The 15,281-nt window shown below is 41.1% G+C and overlaps 1 protein-coding gene across 1 annotated transcript in view; it reads left to right on the top strand.

Annotated features, from left to right (window-relative positions):
* alcama (activated leukocyte cell adhesion molecule a) overlaps window positions 1–15,281 on the top strand; it is a 338,861-nt gene that overhangs the window by 174,568 nt on the left and 149,012 nt on the right. The gene's annotated exons all lie outside the window — the stretch shown is intronic.

Here is a 15,281-nt window from a genome sequence, read left to right as displayed (position 1 = left end):
ACCTGTCCCATCCCGTCAGAATCTTAGATGTTGCTATGAGATCTCCTCTCATCCTTCTAAACTCCAATGTATAAAGGCCCAGTTGATCCAGTCTCTCCTCATATGTCAGTCCTGCCATCCCGGGAATCAGTCTAGTGAACTTTTGCTGCACTTCCTCAATAGCAAAAACATCCTTCCTCAGATTAGGAGACCAAAACGGAACACAATATTCCAGGTGAGGCCTCACCAAGGCCCTGTACAACTGCAGTAAGACCTCCCTGCTCCTATACTCAAATCCCCTAGCTATGAAGGCCAACATATCTTTTGCCTTCTTCACCACCTGCTGTACCTGTATGCCAACTTTCAAAGACTGATGAACCATGATACCCAGGTCTCGTTGCACCTCCCCTTTTCCTAATCTGCCGCCATTCAGATAATATTCTGTCTTTGCGTTTTTGCCCCCAAAGTGGATAACCTCACATTTATCCACATTATACTGCATCTGCCATGCATTTACCCACTCACCTAACCTGTCCAAGTCACCCTGCAGCCTCCTAGCGTTCCCCTCACAGCTCACACCGCCACCCAGTTTAGTGTCATCTGCGAACTACACTCAATTCCTTCATCCAAATCATTGATGTATATTGTAAAGAGCTGCGGTCCCAGCACTGAGCCCTGCGGCACTCCACTAGTCACTGCCTGCCATTCTGAAAAGGACCCGTTTATCCCAACTCTCTGCTTCCTGTCTGCCAACCAGTTCTCTATCCACGTCAGTATATTACCCCCAATACCATGTGCTTTGATTTTGCATACCAATCTCTTGTGTGGGGCCTTGTCAAAAGCCTTCTGAAAATCCAAATACACCACATCCACTGCTTCTCCCTTGTCCACTCTACTAGTTACATCCTCAAAAAATTCCAGAAGATTTGTCAAGCATGATTTCCCCTTCATAAATCCATGCTGTCTTGGACCGATCCTGTTACTGCTTTTCAAATGCGTTGCTATTTCATCCTTAATAATTGATTCCAACATTTTCCCCACTACTGACGTCAGGCTAACCGTTCTATAATTACCCGCTTTCTCTCCCTCTCTTTTTAAAAAGTGGTGTTACATTAGCTACCTTCCAGTCCATAGGAACTGATCCAGAGTCGATAGACTGTTGAAAAATGATTACCAATGCCTCCACTATTTCTAGGGCCACCTCCTTAAGTACTCTGGGATGCAGACTATCAGGCCCCAGGGATTTATCGGCCTTCAATCCCATCAATTTCCCTAACACAATTTCCCGCCTAATAAGGATATCCTTCAGTTCCTCCTTCTCACTAGACCCTCGGTCCCCTAGTATTTCCAGAAGGTTATTTGTGTCTTCCTTCGTGAAGACAGAACCAAAGTATTTGTTCAATTGGTCTGCCATTTCTTTGTTCCCCATTATAAATTCACCTGAATCCGACTGCAAGGGACCTACGTTTGTCTTCACTAATCTTTTTCTCTTTACATATCTATAGAAGCTTTTGCAGTCAGATTTTATGTTCCCGGCAAGCTTCTTCTCATACTCTATTTTCCCCCTCTTAATTAAACCCTTTGTGCTCCTCTGCTGAATTCTAAATTTCTCCCAGTCCTCAGGTTTGTGCTTTTTCTGGCCAATTTATATGCCTCTTCCTTGGATTTAACACTATCCTTAATTTCCCTTGTTAGCCACGGTTGAGCCACCTTCCCCGTTTTATTTTTTACTCCAAACCGTCTTGCACTTTAATTGATTTTCCCAGTCCACTTTAGCCAACTTTGTCTTCATACCTTTGTAGTCTCCTTTATTTAAGCTCAGGACAGGGATTTGAGATCCAACTTTCTCGCCCTTCAATTGAATTTGAAATTCAACTATGCTCTGATCAATCTTTCCTAGAGGATCCTTTATTATATCATTTATTAATCCTGTCTCATTACACAGTACCAGATCCAAGATAGCCTGCTCCCTGGTTGATCCCGCAATGTACTGTTCAAGGAAACCATCCCGGTTACACCCAATGAACTCTTCCTCAAGGCTACCTTGGCCATTTTGATTTGTCCAATCAATATGAAGATTAAAATCGCCCACGATTATTGCCGTTCCTTTTTATACTAGCCTCCATTATTTCTTGATTTATGTGGCTGGTCCAGTTAAGTTTGTGGTCTATGGTGATACCCAGAATGTTAATGTTGGGGATTTTGGCGATGGTAAAGCCGTTGAATATCATGGGGTGGTGGTTAGACTCTCGCTTTGGAGATAGTCATTGTCTGGCACTTGTGTGGTGCGAATGTTACTTGCCACTTATCAGCCAATACCCTGAATGTCACCCAGGTTTGTTACATGCGGGCATGGACTGCTTCATTATCTGAGGAGTTAATCCAACACAAGCTGGAGATCAAACCTTCAATCTTCCTAGTTTATCCACTGAGCCACTGAACTAATAATGCTTTTATAAAGTTAATTGAATACTGAATTATGTGACAAGACTGACAAAGTAAGGTCTATACAAACTAAACTGTACATTGCATATTTCACTAGATTATCCAACAGTCCACATTTTCTGTGCCAGTTGAAAGATGTCATCTAATTTATTGAATTATTTTAACATTATTATACAGTTGTCTCCCATCTTTCAGTTTCTCTCTTCTTTTTGCAGTTATCTTTCATTGGAGGAAATGTAGTCAGACATCTGTTTATTCAATGCCATTAACTTTACTCTACAATGGAAACCTTAATTCCCATGGAAATTAGATTGTTTAAAAAGTAAATTGCCAAAAACAATTGTGGAAGTTATTTTGTACTCTTGCTGGTTGGAGATAAGGAAAATGATAGAAAATGTAAAAGCTACATTTGGACAAGGCTTTCAGCAGCATCCTTTCAAACAGCACAGCAAAAATATTTTAAAATTGGTAACCATCACTAGCCACAGTCGAGTCACTTCACTTTTTCAGGACATTTTATATTAGAAAATCCTGGTCAAATGTAGAAAATGTGAAAAATGGGAGCATAGAGTGACCTCATCCAAGCCTCCGATTAGCCAGAAGTCTGAGGACCAGCTGGCTTGTGCAATGTTTGCACTGCTCCAAGTAGGATGTGCTCCTGTAGTGGCATTGTGCCTCATATTTGTGCAGTTGTTTGGTCTGTTAGCACCCTCAGTTTCCGCATCAAATGAAGAACACTTTGCCAGACGAGTAATAACTTTTAAAGAAGTATATCTCAGTGATTATAGCCGACAGTGTGGTGACTTCATTGATGGTTTAAAAATATTATTTTGAATTCTGGGTCACTTTGATAATTAGGTAACTCAATCAAAACATGCAATAAGTTAAGCAAAATATTTAATGTAAAATCTGAAACGTTTGTACCAGATGTCAATTTAATTTCTGATTGAAAATGATAAAAGTTCGAAACAAGAAATACTATTACTTTAATACATAGATTTATTTAAAAAAAATGAAACTTGGCATTAAATAATCATTTTACATATTGTTTTGAATTATTCCAATTCACTGATGAGCCAATTTCATCGTTCTTTTTTAAGCTAACTTGTATGATTACCATTCAGATTCTCTTGACAGCTATTTCACATACCACTGATTATTCCATGCTATTAAATTAAAAATATGCCAATATAATCTAAGGTGAAGAGCTGCAGGCAATATTTGTTGGCTGTCAAAATAGTCAAGCAAATAGGAGTAGGCAGGGAGGGGAAAAAAAACACATTAATAAGTAGCTTTGCATAAAAAGTGAATTAGATTGGAATAATGAGGACTTCAACTTTGACTAATGCACTGTATGGTGTGGTAGGTCCCAGTGATTTGGAAGGTTCCAGCTTCAATGTCTGTACTGAGCCAACTGAGTAAAATCGGGTAGAACATATGAATTAGGAACAGGAGTAGGCCATCTAGGCCCTCGAGCCTGCTCCGCCATTCAATAAGATCATGGCTGATCTGGCCGTGGACTCAGCTCCACTTACCCGCCCGCTCCCCGTAACCCTTAATTCCCTTATTGGTTAAAAATCTACCTATCTGTGACTTGAATACATTCAATGAGCTAGCCCCAACTGCTTCCTTGGGCAGAGAATTCCACAGATTCACAACCCTCTGGGAGAAGAAATTCCTTCTCAACTCGGTTTTAAATTGGCTCCCCTGTATTTTGAGGCTGTGCCCCCGAGTTCTAGTCTCCCCAACTAGTGGAAACAACCTCTCTGCCTCTATCTTGTCTATCCCTTTCATTATTTTAAATGTTTCGATAAGATCACCCCTCATCCTTCTGAACTCCAACGAGTAAAGACCCAGTCTACTCAATCTATCATCATAAGGTAACCCCCTCATCTCCGGAATCAGCCTAGTGAATCGTCTCTGTACCCCCTCCAAAGCCAGTATATCCTTCCTTAAGTAAGGTGACCAAAACTGCACGCAGTACTCCAGGTGCGGCCTTATCAATACCTTATACAGTTGCAGCAGGACCTCCCTGCTTTTGTACTCCATCCCTCTCGCAATGAAGGCCAACATTCCATTCGCCTTCCTGATTACCTGCTGCACCTGCAAACTAACTTTTTGGGATTGATTTTACGTTTTAAAGTTTAATTTGTTTTAATTGCCGGTGCTTTTAGTGTCCCCCTCCCCTTTTATAGGGGGCACTGGAAAAAGGAAAATTTGATTTTAGTGCCCAAAAAAAAAACCAAAAAAAGGAAAAAAAAAGAGGGCCTTGTAAATGTCTGGTGTGTCATCCAGGGCGGGTGGCACCGATTAATGTTTTTGTTTTACAGGTAAACTCCAAAAAGAGTTTCATGCACAAGTACCCCCAGGTCCCTCTGCACCTCCGCATGTTGTAATTTCTCCCCATTCAAATAATATTCCCTTTTACTGTTTTTTTTCCCAAGGTGGATGACCTCACACTTTCCGACATTGTATTCCATCTGCTAAACCTTAGCCCATTCGCTTAACCTATCTAAATCTCTTTGCAGCCTCTCTGTGTCCTCTACACAACCCGCTTTCCCACTAATCTTTGTGTCATCTGCAAATTTTATTACACTACACTCTGTCCCCTCTTCCAGGTCATCTATGTATATTGTAAACAGTTGTGGTCCCAGCACCAATCCCTGTGGCACACCACTAACCACCGATTTTCAACCCGAAAAGGACCCATTTATCCCGACTCTCTGCTTTCTGTTCGCCAGCCAATTCTCTATCCATGCTAATACATTTCCTCTGACTCCGCGTACCTCTATTTTCTGCAGTAACCTTTTGTGTGGCACCTTATCGAATGCCTTTTGGAAATCTAAATACACCACATCCATCGGTACACCTCTATCCACCATGCTCGTTATATCTTCAAAGAATTCCAGTAAATTAGTTAAACATGATTTCCCCTTCATGAATCCATGCTGCGTCTGCTTGATTGCACTATTCCTATCTAGATGTCCCGCTATTTCTTCCTTAATGATAGTTTCAAGCATTTTCCTCACTACAGATGTTAAACTAACCGGCCTATAGTTACCTGCCTTTTGTCTGCCCCCTTTTTAAACAGAGGCGTTACATTAGCTGCTTTCCAATCCGCTGGTACCTCCCCAGAGTCCAGAGAATTTTGGTAGATTATAACGAATGCATCTGCTATAACTTCCGCCATCTCTTTTAATATCCTGGGATGCATTTCATCAGGACCAGGGGACTTGTCTACCTTGAGTCCCATTAGCCTGTCCAGCACTACCCCCCTAGTGATAGTGATTGTCTCAAGGTCCTGCCTTCCCACATTCCTATGACCAGCAATTTTTGGCATGGTTTTTGTGTCTTCCACTGTGAAGACCGAAGCAAAATAATTGTTTAAGGTCTCAGCCATTTCCACATTTCCCATTATTAAATCCCCCTTCTCATCTTCTAAGGGACCAACATTTACTTTAGTCACTCTTTTCCGTTTTATGTATCTGTAAAAGCTTTTACTATCTGTTTTTATGTTTTGCGCAAGTTTACCTTCGTAATCTATCTTTCCTTTCTTTGTTGCTTTTTTAATCATTCTTTGCTGTTGTTTAAAGTTTTCCCAATCTTCTAGTTTCCCACTAACCTTGGCCACCTTATACGCATTGGTCTTTGATTTGATACTCTCCTTTATTTCCTTGGTTATCCACGGCTAGTTATCCCTTCTCTTACCACCCTTCTTTTTCACTGGAATATATTTTTGTTGCGCACTATGAAAGAGCTCCTTAAAAGTCCTCCACTGTTCCTCAATTGTGCCACCGTTTAGTCTGTGTTTCCAGTCTACTTTAGCCAACTCTGCCCTCATCCCACTGTAGTCCCCTTTATTTAAGCATAGTACACTCGTTTCTGACACAACTTCCTCACCTTCAATCTGTATTACAAATTCAACCATACTGTGATCACTCATTCCGAGAGGATCTTTTACTAGGAGATCGTTTATTTTTCCTGTCTCATTACATAGGACCAGATCTAAGATAGCTTGCTCCCTTGTAGGTTCTGTAACATACTGTTCTAAGAAACAATCCCGTATGCAATCTATGAATTCTTCCTCCAGGCTACCCCGTGCGATTTGATTTGACCAATCAATATGTAGGTTAAAATCCCCCATGACTACTGCCGTTCCTTTTTCACATGCCTGCATTATTCCCTTGATTATTGCCCGCCCCACCGTGAAGTTATTATTTGGGGACCTATAAACTACGCCCACCAGTGACTTTTTCCCCTTACTATCTCTAATCTCCACCCACACTGATTCAACATTTTGTTCATTAGCGCCAATATCGTCTCTCACAACTGCCCTGATATCATCCTTTATTAACAGAGCTACCCCACCTCCTTTTCCTTCTTGTCTATCTTTCCGAATCATCAGATACCCCTGTATGTTTAATTCCCAGTCTTGGCCACCCTGCAACCATGTCTCGTTATCCTTGGGAGGGGAAAGATCAGCCTGTTTTTTAAAAATTCATTCATGGGATGTGGGCGTCACTGGCAAGGCCAATATTTATTGCCCATTCTTCAAAAGAACATAATTAGGAGCAGGAGTAGTCCATATGGCCCCTTGAGCCTGCTCTGCCATTCATAAGATCATGGCTGATCTTCGATCTCAACTTCACTTTCCCGCCCAATGCCCATATCCCTTGATTTCTAGAGTCTAAAAACCTATATCTCAGCTTTGAATATACTCAACGACTCAGCATCCATTGCCCTTTGGGATAAGAATTCCAAAGATTCACAACCCTCTGCGTGAAGAAATTACTCATCATCTCAGTCTTAAATGATCGACCCCTTATCCTGAGACTATGCCGCTTAGTTCTATACTCTCCAGTCAGGGGAAACAATCTCTCTGCATCTACCCTGTCAACCCCCCTCAGAATCGTGTATGTTTCAATGAGATCACCTCTCATTCTTCTGAACTCCAAATCTACAATTTGCAAAGGGATATATACAGGCTAAGTGAGTGGGCAAACATTTGGCAGATTGAGTATAATGTGGGAAAGTGTGAGGTTATCCACTTTGGCAGGAAAAATAAAAAAGCAAAATTATTATTTAAATGGAGAGAGGTTGCTAAATGCTGCAATACAGAGGGACCTGGGGGTGCTTGTGCATGAAACACAAAAAGTTAGGTTCAGATCAGATCCGCCATGATCTTATTGAATGACAGAGCAGGCTCGAGGGGCCAAATGACCCACTCCTATTCCTATTTCCTATTTTCTTATGTACAGCAAGTAATCAGGAAGGCAAATGGAATGTTAGCTTTTATATTTGGACTTTCAGAAGGCTTTCGACAAGGTCCCACACAAGAGATTAATGTGCAAAGTTAAAGCACATGGGATTGGGGGTAGTGTGCTGACATGGATTGAGAACTGGTTGTCAGACAGGAAGCAAAGAGTAGGAGTAAATGGGTACTTTTCAGAATGGCAGGCAGTGACTAGTGGGGTACCGCAAGGTTCTGTGCTGGGGCCTCAGCTGTTTACACTGTACATTAATGATTTAGACGAGGGGATTAAATGTAGTATCTCCAAATTTGCGGATGATACTAAGTTGGGTGGCAGTGTGAGCTGTGAGGAGGATTCTATGAGGCTGCAGAGTGACTTGGATAGGTTAGGTGAGTGGGCAAATGCATGGCAGATGAAGTATAATGTGGATAAATGTGAGGTTATCCACTTTGGTGGTAAAAACAGAGAGACAGACTATTATCTGAATGGTGACAGATTAGGAAAAGGAGAGGTGCAACGAGACCTGGGTGTCATGGTACATCAGTCATTGAAGGTTGGCATGCAGGTACAGCAGGCGGTTAAGAAAGCAAATGGCATGTTGGCCTTCATAGCGAGGGGATTTGAGTACGGGGCAGGGAGGTGTTGCTACAGTTGTACAGGGCCTTGGTGAGGCCACACCTGGAGTATTGTGTACAGTTTTGGTCTCCTAACTTGAGGAAGGACATTCTTGCTATTGAGGGAGTGCAGCGAAGGTTCACCAGACTGATTCCCGGGATGGTGGGACTGACATATCAAGAAAGACTGGATCAACTGGGCTTGTATTCACTGGAGTTCAGAAGAATGAGAGGGGACCTCATAGAAACATTTAAAATTCTGACTGGTTTAGACAGGTTAGATGCAGGAAGAATGTTCCCAATGTTGGGGAAGTCCAGAACCAGGGGTCACAGTCCAAGGATAAGGGGTAAGCCATTTAGGACCGAGATGAGGAGAAACTTCTTCACCCAGAGAGTGGTGAACCTGTGGAATTCTCTACCACAGAAAGTTGTTGAGGCCAATTCACTAAATATATTCAAAAGGGAGTTAGATGAAGTCCTTACTACTAGGGGGATCAAGGGGTATGGTGAGAAAGCAGGAAGGGGGTATTGAAGTTGCATGTTCAGCCTTGAATTCATTGAATGGCGGTGCAGGCTAGAAGGGCCAAATGGCCTACTCCTGCACCTATTTTTCTACGTTTCTATGTTTCTATGCAAGGGGGATGGAGTATAAAGGCAGGGAAGTCCTGCTACTACTGTACAGGGTATTGGTGAGACCACACCAAGAGTACTGCGTACATTTTTGGTCTCCTTATTTAAGGAGGGATATACTTGCATTGGAGGCAGTTCAGAAGAGGTTCACTCGGTTGATTCCTGAGATGAAGGGGTTGACTTATGAAGAAAGGTTGAGCAAGTTGGGCCTATACTCATTGGAGATTAGAAAAATGAGAGATGATCTCATGAAACATATAAGATACCAAGGAGACTCGACAAGGTAGATGCAGAGAGGATGTTTCCCCTCGTGGGGGAATCTAGAATTAGGGGGCTTAGTTTCAGAATAAGGATTCGCCCGAGATGAGGGATTTCTTCTGAGGGTCGTAAATCTCTGGAATTCTCTGCCCCAGAGTGCTGTGGCAGCTGGGTCGCTGAATATATTTAAGCTGGAGATAGACAGATTTTTGAACGATAAGGGAGTGAAGGGTTATGGGGAGCAGGCAGGAAAGTGAAGCTGAGCTCAAGATCAGATCAGCCATGATCTTATTAAATGGCGGAGCAGGCGCGATGGGCCAAATGGCCTACTCCTGCTCCTATTTCTTATGTTCTGCTCAATATCTCCTCACAGGACAACCCTCTCATTAATCTAGTGAACCTTCATTGGACATCCTCTAAGGAGACCAAATTGACCGTGAGAAGGTGGTGGTGAGCCGCCTTATACAACTGAGTGGCTTGCTGGGCTCTTTGAGGCCAGTTAAGAGGCAACCACATTGCTATGGGTCTGGAGTCATACATAGACCAGATCAGGTAAGGACAGCAAATTTCCTTTCCGAAAGAACATTAGTGAACCAGATGGGTTTTTACAACAATCTGGTAGTTTCATGGTCACCAATACAGATACTAACTTTGTATTCAAGATTTATTTAATTAATTGAATTTAAATTCCCTAGGTGCCGTGATGGGATTTGAACTTCTGTCTCCGGATCATTAGTCCAGGCCTCTGGATTACTAGTCCAGTAATATAACCACAATGTTCCCGTACCCCATGCCTACCATGTTTAAATAGCCTGGCTGCTAATATTCACTGTCTACATGTGCACATGAAGGTATTCCAGTTGAAAAGGATACACAGGAGGATGAGGAGAAGAGAGAGAAAAGTGGTGGGGGATTATTGGAAAGGTAGCGTCGCCCACAAATTTTACTGCAGGTATTACAGTATTAGCAGACAAGTTTTTAATGTCTTTTTATGCCATTTTCTGTCCCTTTATTTAAACAGAGGCATTGACTCATTTAAAATAAATGGGCTCATGCTTGTGGTTAAATAGCAAACAAAGGAATGTCATACAAATGTGTAAATATTCATCCACCAATACCACTAATGATAATTTCTTGGTTTAGTGAGATTGGGACTTTTGCTTCAGTTTTGATTTTCATTCAGATTACGGTTAGCTTATTTGAAAACGACTATCTCTATTCAGGCAGGGATACATTGAACTTAAGTATCCATGTCTTACTATCCCTAGTTGCTGCCTGTTACAATTTCCATATGTCTCCTCAGTCTGGTGTGTGCTCCTTCTAACCTGCCTTTAATGGGTCATCCCTATTTCACTTCCTTCCTGACCGTTTTAAAATTACATTTAACGGACCTATAACCTTGTATCATAACTGGATAACTCCTTTCCAAGAAATAGTCTAATAAATATTCCGCTTCCCTGAACTGCAGTGATGAGACCAATCTTTCTGGAAGTATATAGTGCTCCGGATCTTGTCCGACTACTTTCATCATTCTGTTCCTCAGACTTCTGAAGCAGTTTCTGGTCCAGCTGCAGAGTCAGTTGTCTTTTTTTGTATTTGTCATCGGTGTCGCATAGATTGTTAAGTTGAGGGTTAATCTTTTCCTGGTGTTTTTGGGATGTAAACAAGATGTCATTGGCAACATTTTATCGACCTGCTAGATATTTGAATAACATATGATCAAAATTGAGGCTTCTCGTTGCATTGTTCCCTTGGTCTTTGAGTCTCTCACCCACTTTCACTTACATTTGGCAACTGTCTCACCTTTGGCCTAGCTCTGTCAAGTCCGTGTGGTGGCTGGTGTGCAATGGCCACCACACGTTAAAAAAATCCAAGCACAGGCATCTTCCACCCTTCACGATGTAGTTCGGGATCTGGAATATTAGGTCCTTCATTGAAACACCTGTGAACTCATCCCTTTTTGGCGTGGAAGCAAGTCATCCATGCCTCGAGGGACTGCCTATGATGATGATGATAACTGCAGTTTTCTGGCAAAAATGGATCCTATTTCCTTTTTCTGTAGTTGGCTAACTGTGGCCTCTGTTGAACAGGATTCGCTGGAAATATAGTCAAATCTGTCTTCCAATCAGCAATTCTGCTGGGCTATACAGTTTTGCCGATAAAGTAGCACTAAATGATGCAGAAGCCTTTGTATGGGCCTTTTGGTTTCTTTTACTAGATCTTATCACCCCTCGTCGTTTCTCATTACTCTGTATGCATTTGAGGCTACTAGTGGGCACAACTTTTACTCCTTTTGGAACTTGACATTCTTTCACTGAGAATTGTGGTCTATTATCTGACCTTTTATATTCTGTTATCAAATGGTGGATATATTTGAACCATAGATGTGTCACCACTGATTGAGATGTAGTTTAAGTGAATAGAATGATTTCCATATATTATAGAAAGTAATATACAGTCAGGAAATATGGGCCTCCAAGTGGCAGTTCCAAACTTTTTTTCTTTTCCCTTTCCCCTTTCCCTTATTCTGTTCCTTTTTAAATGCTGTTCGTGTATAATATCTTGCGGTCCTGAGGAAGGGATATCGACCTGAAATGTAGACTGACTGACTTCTGTTTCTCCACAGGTACCGCCTGACGGTGTATTTCCAGCTCCTTTTGGGTTTTGCTTTCTGATGCCCAACATCTGTAGTATATTGCTTTTTGCTTGTATCTTTTTCTCTCTTGCATTGCTTGGCATAGCTCCTCCTAATTTATTTCAAACTGCTTTCTCAAGTCTGGCCATCATATATGTTGCTTAGCTCATTCTCTGCAATTTTGGATCACTTAGGTGTGCTGCACGCACTCTGATGTGCTCTGTTCAATATTTTAGAGTGCACTGATGTATGGATTACCAGACGAGTGGCTTTTAGCAGTAGTCCAATCTAAAATTTCAGTTCCGCTGCCCAGCTCAGTTTGGTGTCTGTCTGCTACACGATTTTGATTGCTCAGCCATTCCCATGATCAGCTCCTCTTTCTTAAGTCTGATCCTCATCTCCTGATGCTGATTTCTGCAGATGGAATGGTTTACAAAATGTCATCTATGTATGAATTTGTGTCCACTTGGAAGCTCATGTCAAGCAACTATAGATATTGGGTTTTCCCCTGGCACTTTAGAAAAATTGTATACAAGAATCTCTGAAGACATAGGTGAAAACTTTGTATTCTAAGAGGTGATTATATAGAATTTTTATGGTCTAGGTCTGTGCAGCAAAGCTGGTCTCCAGTCGTCCTGGTTAACCCTTGCCACTGGATAAAGGCCTAGCTCTGTCAAGCCCGTGTGGTGGCTGGTGTGCAACGGTCACCACACATTAAAAAAATCCAAGCACAGGCATCTTCCACCCCTTCAAGATGTAGTTCGGGATCTGGAATATTAGGTCCTTCATTGAAACACCTGTGAACTCATCACTTTTTGGCGTGGAAGCAAGTCATCCTTGTTTCGCGGGACTGCCTATGATGATAATGGCTGTGGTCAGTCTCAGTATGGATCGTTGATAAAATAATTGTGAAAGTAACAGCGAGAGTTTCTTATTTGCACATATCTTTCAGTGTTACTCACTGATTGTGAGGCACACACTGGGCGGCGTTGGCCTTGCTGGGGCCCTTGCAAAAGTTTGGCTTGGGGTCCCTATATTGTAGTAGAAACTGCTACTAAATACTGTGTACTGATCTGGTGTCAAATCCCTTGCATGAGCTTTGATACCTGTTTATTTACCAGCTTACATTTTCATTAAAAAAAAGTCAATTGAATGAGCTAAGATAATAATTAGAGGTAAAAAGGATCTGATTTTAATTCATTATTCTCTGCATTACTTGTGCTGTTATCTTCAGTATTTATATTCTACTGTTAGTCTATAGGGACTTGTATTCGGTGTTCTTATTCAGAACCTAGGAGGTGTGACTGTCATTTCCCATTCGGTAGAATCACTTGGACATTTTATGTGCAAAGATTAATCGGAGAAGACAGCAAGTACCAGTACAACTGATTACACTTATTGTAGGAAATAAGAATTAAAAAATTAAAATAAGATGTAACTGGATGATGCATTTTCTTTTGACGGTTGCCTTTAGGAGAGGAGTGGCGTCATAGAAAGGACATTCTCTATTCAAAAAGGAAACTGGATAATAGAATATAAGCATATTAAGATCAGAAATATGTGGTCAATGCACGCATTGTCTATGATTGAGAGTCAGGCTGGAATGCAGAGCGAGTGGGAGGAAGATTGACGTACAATTGTTGAAAGCCCAGAAGAACTTTAAACATAATTAAGAGAGGACGGCTATTGTCAGGAGCAGTCAATGATTTCTTTATTATGACAGACATTGAAGGCCATCGGTTTGCTCTAAGAAAATTTACTGAGTTAGGGAAATAAGACGAGATAGGTATCCAATGACTGATTTGCTTTTTATTTGCTCTTAGCATGATATTATTGTTTTGATATGTCAAAAATTCCATTTTTGATTTGCAAAATGGTGTTGCTTGAAATTGAGTAGAGTTGAGGAAAAGAAAAGGGTTTGCATGTATTTTCCTGAATTTAAACCAATCTCAAATTGTAAACCCTGCAAGAAAAATGTTACTGAATAAAAATGAAATTATTCATACTGTATATGTATTGAAAAAGCGTTCATAATGAAATCTGCACATATTTTATTTTAGTAAGCACACTGGATTCACTCAGGCCCGCTTACTATGTTGGGGCCCAGTGCAATTGCATGGGTTGTACAGTTCTCGTGCTTCCCCATGGCACATATTACTGGTAGACATTGTTCTTTCTAAGACTTCTATAGCAAGACAGTTTTCTAGTCCAAATGAGCATGATTTGCAGAGACGTGTGTTTCTCAGTGAGTGAGCTATTTAATCTTTCTTTATCTTTTGCAATACTCTCTGTTGGTGACTATCCCATATCCATGTTTTGTTTTTGCTCAGGAAATCCATTTAAAAGTTTAGTTTTCTCTGCCAAGTGTGGAGAGACCTTGCCAAACTGGTGTACCTTTTCCAGGAAGCAATGACCCTCGTGGGTGGAGGTATCTTTTGGCAGCCTGCATTTTGTCAGGGTCTCTCTCTCTCTCCCTCCCTCTCTCTCAATAGTTCTCCATGGGAATAAACTGGTAGTCCGTGTTTAGCCAGTTTAAAGCTGCAGCAAAACTGTATGTTCCTTCTTTCCTGTTTTCTTTGGTTAAATTTGGCTTTTAAAATTAATTTCTACACAAAACAAAATGCTTTTCCAGTACTATTTTAGAATTTCCCTGAAAAATGCCCTCATCTATCTTGTCCATCGTATATATCGAAGTATACATTTTAACCCATTTGTTTTTTAGTTATCAAATCCGGAAGTAATAATTGCTTTATCCATCTTGGCCTGGCTCTGGCTTACTGAAATCAAATGTATCTATTGGGCTAATATGGAACAAAACCATTTATCTGGCTTTCATGCCGAGTCTCCACACTTACCAATTTAAAAGTTTTCTTTTACCCTTTTTACTCCCATTAGATAACTGGTAAGCTCTCTCTTCCAATTTCCTGTGATCTCCAGATGAACAAAAAAATCACCACCAACTACCACCATGTTGCATTTGCGTTCTATTAGAATAGACTCAGACACAGACTCAGACAGCATACTTTGATCGAAGATGCATGTCTTAAATTTTACACCTGTCTCCCTAGGCCAGTGAGGTCTCCTTGTAATTAGATCCCATTGGTCTGAATAGCCCCTGCCTCTCCCCCATTTACTATCACTCGACACTTCCCCTCACTGCCTTTCCTTAATGATGAATTTACTCATAACCTTATACCATAATTACATAACCCTATAGAATATACAGCAACGGTGAATATAACAAGCCCGAAAAGCGGAAAAGAGTGTGTGAGACAAGAGAGAAATGTAAAGATATTTATTTAAGCTTAAGCAGAAAGATTTGTTCAGGCCTGAATGACAACCATAAGTGTAAAAAAAGAAAAAAAAATAATTAATCCCTATTATAGGTAATTAAAGACGCAAGAAAGTCATTTCCTGGGGCTAAAAGGATCATTATGTTGTAGGTGGTTCCACTTTACAACAATGTTG

This window comes from Pristiophorus japonicus, chromosome 11, assembly GCF_044704955.1.
Source record: "Pristiophorus japonicus isolate sPriJap1 chromosome 11, sPriJap1.hap1, whole genome shotgun sequence".
NCBI lineage: Eukaryota > Metazoa > Chordata > Chondrichthyes > Pristiophoridae > Pristiophorus > Pristiophorus japonicus.
This window is presented reverse-complemented; position numbering and strand designations above follow the sequence as displayed.